This window comes from Thalia democratica, chromosome 2 (genome assembly GCF_965202585.1).
Source record: "Thalia democratica chromosome 2, ktThaDemo2.hap1.1, whole genome shotgun sequence".
Taxonomy (NCBI): domain Eukaryota; kingdom Metazoa; phylum Chordata; class Thaliacea; order Salpida; family Salpidae; genus Thalia; species Thalia democratica.
This window is the reverse complement of record NC_139166.1, coordinates 4,197,499-4,207,624: the sequence shown is the minus strand read 5'-3', so window position 1 is coordinate 4,207,624 and position 10,126 is coordinate 4,197,499.

Here is a 10,126-nt window from a genome sequence, read left to right as displayed (position 1 = left end):
AATACTAATATATAAACATTGTGTCGTCAGAGCTATAAAGTTTTAAATTTTTAATGTTTTATAAGCCAGTTTATTAAATGAAAACAACTTAATATTTGGTAGAACACTATTGATTACAAATTTCTGAAGTACACTTGTAACACTTTTGTTTAATTCTAATCAAAATTTTCCAGGTTCGTGCAAACAACAGTTGTTGAAAACCCCGCAGTCCTCGTACATCTGTATGTACTACCAAGATAGCCTCGTAGACCACCTAAAAGTATACACTTTATTGCCAAATAGTGTGCAGCAGCTAAAAAGTTAGAGATTAAACTTATTATCAAAATTAGATTAATTTGCTTTATTTAATATGAGCTCTTGATATTTTGAGTTGAAACCAAAAGAAAACTTTGTGCTGATAGTTAGTAAAACTTGCAACCGAGCCTAAAATTTTAAAACTTTGCAGAAAAAACTAATGTTATTAACATCACACTTTTAAAAACTAAACCAAATTAATCATTTATTAAATATCAATGCATCGCTTAAAGTAAACAAACGTACAAACTTAACTTTTTTGTAATTATTTTGACATTTTTTTTACATTTTAGAGTTAAAAGTAAAAGTAAGCGTTTATATATCGCATTGTGCATGAAAAACTTTATGCTTTAAATATTAACTCGAAACAAAGTAAAAGTCATAACAAAAAAGTTACTTATTTTACACATTGACTTGTTTTAATTTTCAACTTAAAATCCTCTTTTACTAAACGTTTAGCGTTAAAACATTAACTTCTCGATTTTTAAACAATGTAGTTTTTACTTGTTTAAGAAAAAACACTTTTCATTTTCTCCTAAAAGCCACTTAACTTTTGCGCGCATCTAAGCTAAGCACTTTTTATAGGAGAAATCTGCGCCTGTTCCGAAGACCTTTTATGTACACAGCTGTCGTTTGAAATCGGCAAAAAACTTTTAATACAAGAGGTCCAAGGATGCATCTCTGAATTAAAGATGAAGCAAATAATGAAAAAATTAGCAACCTTAGCGAAAGTCCATTCGAGTAAGAAAGTAAAGGACTCGGATTCGGAACCTCCAGTAGACAACAACACTGACGCACAAAAACGTTAGTTGTTATGTGCTAACTTTAAAAGTTTCAAATAAGTTATGTTTGAATTAGTAAGGAAAGTCTTGTACTTATTTTAACATTTTTTCAACATTAAAACACGGTTTAAGCTTTTTTTGAAATCTGTTTTCTTTTTTAAGTTTATTTCATGTAATTTTTGTTTTTTTTTGTAATCTCAGACCATTTCGCTTGAAACTTACTTTCATCTACAGTAAAGTTTAGACAAACATTAAAAGACTTTAATTAATTTGCCGTCAACGGTCAAATATATTAATATTTTTAGAAGCACAAGCTTACCTCTATACGATGATCGCCTTCATTTTTTTGGTTTTTATATCCATTGTGGTGGTTCCAGTGATCATTTTAAAGAAAAGAAAGTTCGTTTAAATTTTTGCATATAATTAATAACCATTTAACTTAATTAGTTATTGTTACCAGCAGAAGCGTTGCGTCAAAACCAAATGACTACTTGAGTCATCATAAAATATTTAAACTATAGTACTATAAGTCTACTTTTGTCTCAAAACGATTTATTATGATTGTAGTATTTTTGTCTTACCAAATTAGTTGTAAGAAGTGTAAAATTACGATGTTATTTTACAGCTTGTAACCACTTTTAGCACCCTAACTAAAATACAAAGCATCAACAATGCTTAGTACCAAGTTTAACTTCAGTAAATTTGTTTTAAACATATAATTTAATTTAACCTCCATCACAGACAAATGAAACAAGAACTCAACAATTTATTCGAAGTAGAGAATAGAAAAGAAAAAAATGAGGCGTTTAGAATAGAATAAATTTGGTAATAACTTTGTAAGCGATTTTAAACCTGGGGTAAATTTACTCCTTGCTTTAGGAGGTAATTTTTCTATATCATAAATTATGTAAAAAAACGTTTATAATTATTTTATTTGATTTAGAAGTCATTATTTAACCATTATCTTTTTAAGTTAAATAAACTTTTTGTATCTTACGACTTTTTATACTAAATTAGCTTAAAGTTTGAAAGTTGAGTTTTTTTTCTCAAAACAAAATAATAATTTGCATATTGTGGATAAATTTGGAAATTACTTTCAAAAAAGTGTAAATTGTGTAATAAGATTTCAAAAAGGGGTAAAACATGAAAAGAATGTTTAGAACTGTTGATTTACAGATTAAGATTATTTTGTTTGTTTGTATTAAAATTGATGTAACAATGTTTAAAGCTTGTTAAAATATCTTTATAGTACATTTTGTAAAAGAGACAATTTGTTATTGATATTCAAACAGTACACAGCTAAGTCAAAAACATTCAAAACAAAATCAAATAAAAAGATACAACAATTTTTTGTTGAAATTTATCAATAAACTTAGTTATAATTTATTTTGTTTATTTTTGATAGTAAAATATTTTAACAAATTTCACTTATAGTATACCTGTCAACTTAGTTTTTATGTAAGCTTTTTTATTAAAGTAATGGTTTATGTTGTTTTAGTTTAAGTCTAGCTTAAATATTTTTTAGAAAAGTCTGATATAATATTTTTTTTCAATTTGTACAAATTAAATTGATTAAACTATACTTAACTGTAGGAATATAATATTACTAATTTTATAATATTTAAAACTCTTTCTTAGTGATTTGTGTAAATTGATTTTTTTTTAATAATAAAATCTATTATTTATGTTTTTTAATTCTTTTCAATAAAATTTGTAATTTTATATTGTAGTCTAGTGTTTATAGTTCTAATAGTTTTTATTATGTAGTTTAGATTTTTATTTATCAAATATTATTAGGTTTAAGTTAAATTTGCCTAATGAAACTTAATTGTAACTTTTATAATTTTAACAGTCATATCCTTTTCAATATTATAGAACTTTTTAAAGCTACAGCATCAAAAAAATTAGAATAGTTGCTGATTTAAAAGAAGTGTTAACATAGTAAAGTAGATAAACTAACAGTAGATACGAGAAACTGCAACTTACCATGCTTCATATTGAGTAAAAATCTGCTTAAATATAGTCTAGTATTTGATTGCTGTATTATATATTAAAAATAAATAAAAAGCTTTCATCACAAAAAAAATGTATTCTATAACAGTAAATAAGAGCAATTCTGCATTAACAATGTATCATTGGACGATTTTGTTTTAAGTTGCAGTTTCTAGATTAAAAACAGTACACTGTCTTAGATTTTTTAGATGTTTTTGCTTTAAGGAACTTTATAAACAAAATCAGGTTTCTTTTTATTTTTTTTAGGGAATTAGTTTTTAAAAAGTTTTTTTTTCTGAGTAGATTTCTTAAATTTTACTAATGCAGGGTTGCCACTTTAACTGGAAAAAAGTGGAATTTGAGAATTTTTTGAAAAAAAATTGAAAACCTTGAATTTTAATCAATTTTTACATGTTAAGTAAAGATATTTTGAATTGACACTAAAAAACTACAAAAAAAAACACTTTGTCATCTTAACAAAGCTTTTTCTATTGATAAACACATTTGAAGTAGATTTACAGTATCTTTTCAATGTTTTCATATTATTTAATACAATTTTTTACCTTTAACTTAACTTTTGACTAAACATAAAACCAAAAACATGTACTTTTAAAAGCATGGAAGAAGTTCAGAAAACCTGGAAGAAATTTCTCAAAAACTAGTGGCAACCCTGTTAATGGTAATAATGCATATTCAAATTAATAAAATGGTAGAAGTAGATTAAAAAATAATTATAATGTGATTTTCCTAGCTAGTCAACTGAATAATTTTTTATTAGTTTTTTTAATCAAATATTTAATCAAAAAATTATTAAAACCTACTAGAACAAGGATATACCTACAAAAGTTACATGGCAATTAAAGTTCTGACAATGCAAAATCTTTAGAAAAATTAAGTGACTATATCTCAATAAGAAAACATATCTGAAAAAAATAAATCTTAAGTATGTAGGTCTTATTAATATATAAAGGCCTTTTTATGTTGTTTGCAAAAATTGCAAACTTTAATAAAAATACTCAAAAATTAATAAAAATTGCTATATTTTAAAACCTTTTTTTAACAAAATCTCAAAAAGTATTTAATATTTAGCAAAATGAAAAATGGCTTATTAGTAGCATTAAAACCTACATAAGTATCAAAACTGTTCAAATATACATTAGTTTTTGAGATTTGGCCCATAATTTTTGTTATAAACTTGAATTGTGGGACTTTGAATAGTCATGCACCTACAAAGGTGGTGAATTTTTTATCGGGAAATTTTATCAAGCCGGAGGGGAACAATTTCTAGTTGGCGAAAGTAGAATTTTACAATTTATAACAATATAGAAGTTATTTCATTTCTTATATTTGTTTTATAAATTCTATTTTTGTAAGTTTCTATTTCACTAACATGAGCTTTCTGTTCAATATTTGACTCTAAGGTAGTATTTAACGAATAAAAAAATCCCAATTAAAACATTTAAATAAGCTAAGTGTTTAGGAAAGGTTTTTTTTAAGTTTCTGATGACAACTTCTTGAGGTAAACAAAAAGTAGAAGACGATTGTTTATTGAAATTCTCGAAATAGGTGTTTATGAAAAAAAGTTTAAGAAACTTAAATACGTTTCAATATTAAATTAAGCTTTAACTTTAAAGCTTTTGTCTTTTTATTTTAAACTCCAGTCATTTATATACTTTTTATTTAAAACTCCAGCTGGCATGGTACTTGTGTATAAATGTATTTAAGTTTAGCAGTAACAAATTTTTATTTAGTGTATATACTACATATATATACTACCGGCAATTGTTACCATTGCTTGAAAAGCAATTATCAAACAAGATATAATTTTGAAGATCATAAAACAGCATGTATCCAATAGTTATAACTTATAACCTGTGTGTTTGGAAAAACAGTTGCTGTTTTAAAAGTTGAAAAACATTTATATTACATTAGAAATAAGTTCTAGTCTACCTAAAGTGTCCGTAGATTATTAAAATATAACAGTACTTTGTTAGATTATTTTAATTATATTTAAATGTGAACTGGAACAGTGAGAAGGATTGGAAAATTAAAATTTTACTTTTAAGCTTTCACCTAAAATATACTTTATATTTGTCGAATACCACAAAGCCACTTGTGAAAAATTTAGCTGATTTAAAAATAAACACCATAGAGATTTTATTTTATGAAATTAATCTTAATATAACTGTAAAAGATCTAAAAAACTGTGACCTTGGAAGTTTTAGCTGAACATTAAAATTCTCACAAAAGCATATAGCTCTTAAGCTATGACGGCTTCAAAAATATTTTACACAGACACTTCTTAAATTTTTGAAAAATATTTTATGAAATTATAAAAACAAACATAAAATTAAAAAAGCTCCAATGAACTTTCTTCTTGTTTAAATGTAGGAATTGTTTGAAAAAACTTAAACGTTTTGTTTTCTATTTTTATACATAGCTTTAGAATTACGCACAGGGTCGCCACTTTACCTGGAAAGCCTTGAATTTTGGAAAAAAACAACTGAAAAACCTGGAAAAACCTAAAATTTTAACAATTTTTACATTTTCAGTTGTAAAATTTTGATTTGGCTCAAAAATATTTCATATAAATAAAAAATGTTTGTCATCATCAAAATTTTTATTATAAATAACATAATCAAATAGGTTTATAGTATCTTTTCAATGTTATTATACTATTTAACACTGTTTCTTACCTTAAACTTGACTACAAACTAGTAATAGACCCAAAATGTGTATTTTTAAAAACTTAGAAGAAATTTGGAAAACCTGGAAAAAATTTCGAAAAAACGAGTGGCAGCCATGTACGTATTTATGAAATTTAGGCATGCCATTAAATTTTGGATAGTGACCAAAATGCACTTTAATAATAAAATATTGTAAAGGATAGAGAAACTAAATATATTTAAATTAATTACTATTTAAAAGTATATAGAATTGATATAAGTCGATTTTCCAACAAAAAGTTTCTCCCTGGCTGTATATATTTAGATGTTATAAAAGGGTAAAGAAAAGGAAAATAATAATAATTTTTTCTTGTTAAATATATAACATAAGCACACCAGATTTTTCTTGTTGGCTAACTAATTGAAACAGTGATAAAGCTATTTGTTTTATTAACTATACTTTTATTTCTTATAGTATTTTTTTGATAATTTTATTTTACATCAAAAAGTTATTTACTTTAAGACTATTGAGAATACTACTATAAGTTCAGTTACTATCTAATTTAAACACTTTTTAAAACATATTATTTGTTGTTTTTTTTTCTTATTATACAAGTAACTTTTATGTTTTGAAAATCTGTAACAAATTTTGCGTAAAGTACTAACAATAATTAAAATATTTTCAATATTTTATCGAAATATGTCAAAAAATTTTACTAAGATCTCAGTAAGATTATAAATCAGAAAATGGTAAAACGAGTGTAGTTTTTTTTAACGCAAATGAATACGTTTTTCAGCAAAACTAAAATTTTAGTTAGTAGTTTTGAGTACTTTTTTTCAGTATCTTAAAAGATTTTCACTTCATAGTTTAATAAATTAGTTGTATTGTAGCAGTTTAATAATCAGAGGCAACAAAACTATATTTAAGAGTGCGATCAAATAACCATTTAATTACACCAGTGTAACATAGCGTTCTAAATTTTAAAACTCAAATTCTGTAACAATGTTCAATAGGCAATACCTCTAAAAGTAACAAGTTTTTTTTTTCAAAGTGATTGTAGATCTAATAATTAAGATCATAGATTTAAATATAATCTAAAAATTGTTACAGAATTTTAAATATTACTGAAAATTATTAACCTTTAAAACTTATATAAGCAAAATAAAAAAGTATGTAAAACTTATCAAAATAAAATATAATCCATTGGATCTATACACAAACTGTTTCTTTTGAAGTATATTTTACTTTTTGATTTGTGGCTCTTTAATAAATTTAATAACAAAAAATGAATTGTTGTACACCCGCTGAAACCGGAATTTTAATTTTGTAATTTAGTACCATTATCTTGAAGAAAAGGTGTTTGTAAAAACACGATTGAATAAAAATATAAGTCACATTACAATAAAAAATATGCATGCGAATTACTATCATCGTAGCTGTGTCAATATAGGTGGAAACTTATTTGTGTATTTGGTATTCGTGAAAAGCAGTGCTAAGACCGTTAAAAAATCCCCAGCAGTAGGTTTAAATTAATTAAAGCAATAGTATAAACCTTACTGCCGCGAATTTTTTTACATCTTTGACACTTCCTTTCACAAAGTTTGGATGGGGCCAAATTTTCTTACTCAAACAAATAAATTTTAAAGTTTATGTAACTTAATTTTTATTGTTTTTTTAATGTAACAAGTAGCCACAGAAAATTCAGATTAGAGTTAATTAATATTTTTAAATTAAAAAAGTTTTTACACAAATTTTTAAATACGAATGAATATCTATTAAATGAGGTATTTATTAGTTTTAAACTTACCTTTGTATTTTATTAAGCTCTTCAGCTTGATTATACTTGTATTTTGAAGTAGTAATAATTTGCGGTTATATTGCACTTTATAATTTCAAGTTTTTAACCCTGATAAGTAAATTTAGATGATACTATATTTTATATATTCTATTCCGTTATTTTAACAAAACGTTCGAGGCTTTTAATAAATATTTGTTCAGTCTTAACTAGAAGACATGCAGTTGAGACATAACACTTACATAATAAAAAATATCTTAAATAGAAAAAAAAGATGATAAATATAGTAAATTGAGTTGTTGTTAAATTTAAGTTTAAGTTGACCTTTTTCAAACAATTTGTTTACTAAATAACAGCTATGGCTTTCTAGGTATACTTTGATTGAATCTCAATCTTTGTTAAATTGAGAACTTTGAAATAAAATTTATAAATAAATGTAAAAAAAATTAGGTAAAGAACAAAATACAATAGGAAAATAAACATGTTTTGAATGATTAGTATTACAACCTCTAATTAGTAAGATACAACATTAAAGAAAAATATATTCAAAGATAAGTCAGAGCTAAAAAAAAAGCCGAGTCAGAAATCTTTACAAAAGTTTTTTTTTCGATTTATACCCTTTTCCCTAAGCCGTTTAATCCGAAGCAACTAAAATAAAGTTTTGATAATTAAAATTTGAAAATAATATAAAAAATAGCTTTTATTTTGCTAACTTGTCAACTTTTTTAGCTCAAACTGTCTTTTAAGTACAGTAGCCAATGTTAATCAACTAGGATAATTTTTTTTTTATCATCCTTTTTTTCTTTTTTATACAAGTTACAAAAAAATATACAAGTACATATTTATTTCAACCTTGATTAAGTTTAAAACTGATAACTCAAGTTCATAATAAAATTGTTCATATTAACTTTTAAAGCAGAATTGGAATGAAAAATTAATTAAAAAACAGTTAGTAGTTTACCGTTGTATAAACCAATGTCAAGAACTGATGTGCACTAATTGCAAGACAGAAAATAGTGTTTTTAGTAAACAACAAGTAGAGCAGACAACTTAAATTCACATTTTTCACATAAATTCACATAAATTCATATTTCAATAAGAAAAATCTAAACTATCTTTTATTGTTCATTTTTTATAGACAGTCAAATTAGATTATTTGCTCAATTTGTTTACACAAAAAGTATTATATAATAAAAAGTATTATATATATGTATATATAGTAAAAACTTATTTTTTGAACAGTTAAGGCTAGTTTTTTTTTTTAATTGGTAAAACTTGACTAAATTTACCTTGATTAGTTTCATATTGTTTTTCTTTAGTTAAAGTTAACAGTTACTAAGTTAAATGATTCGGAAAAGTCTGAAGCTCTTAAGCAAAACTAAATGTTTGTTTCATTTTAAAAAGTATATTTTGCCTTAAATACTAATGTAAAAGGTTATAGGTAATATAAAGTAAAAGTCTTATAAAATATGATTTATCAAATTCATTGAACGTATCTTTAAAAGAAAATAAAATCTAAAACATCAAAACTTTGAAAAGTTTTTTAAAAGAAATAAACCTACTTAGCTAAAAACTAAACAAAATTTAGTTAACTTTATCCAACCCACTAGAACATTTACCGAAACAACCACAAAATTTGGTTAAGTTTTGCACTCCTATAAGATAATTTGATATATAAAACCTCTTTAGCACTTTTAGTGTCTAAAGCTTAAATAAATTGAATACATCTAAGTTATAAACAACTAGGTCATTTTCAGATTTCTTTGTTAAACGCTTTGTAGTGCAAATTTATTTCTTTAAATGTATGAGAATAAAAAAAGTTACATACAAAGTAAGAGAGTTTATTCTACTATGAGTTCACTCAGAAAAAGTTTTACTGAAAATTTACTTAATATTTTTGTTCAATAAAAACTTTAAATATACAGAATAACTAGAGTAGCACAAAAAAAAAATTAGTATATGCAACAACTTGTAATTTGTTTTTTAAAGAAGATGAGGTTCAAATTAACAAATTTAAAAAAAAAAACTTTTGATTTGGTAAAATAAACTTTTAGGTTAAAAGTAAACAAGTTGTATGTATCAAAATGAAACACAGTGGTTGACAAATATACAAAAAAAAATTCAAACAGTGAAGATTTTATTACATAGTCTTAATCAAAAAAAATTAACATGTGAACCTTTATTTGAACATATTACATCACAAGTATCAACTTTTGATTAAATACAAATAATTTTTCTGAGTTCAATCTTACAATATCAAATTTCAGTTGTTGACAGAAACAAAAAGTAAATAAAAAAACATTCTGAGCAGTAATGATTTAATTTTTTGAAGTTTTATTCAATTTTTGATCAAAATATACAATAATTTTGATAAAAAATATCATGTTTTTTTATCAAAAAACTTGAAGATATAATATCAACAAAATACACAACAAGACAAGTAGCTTTCAACATGAAAGACAAAATAAAATAATCTAATATTTAAGAAATTAATTTTTGTAAAATTAGTTACATATACTTTATACTTGTTTAGATAAAGTTTTAAATACAGTTATTAGCTTAATTAAGCATTTGTGATGTACTTAATTAAGCTTAA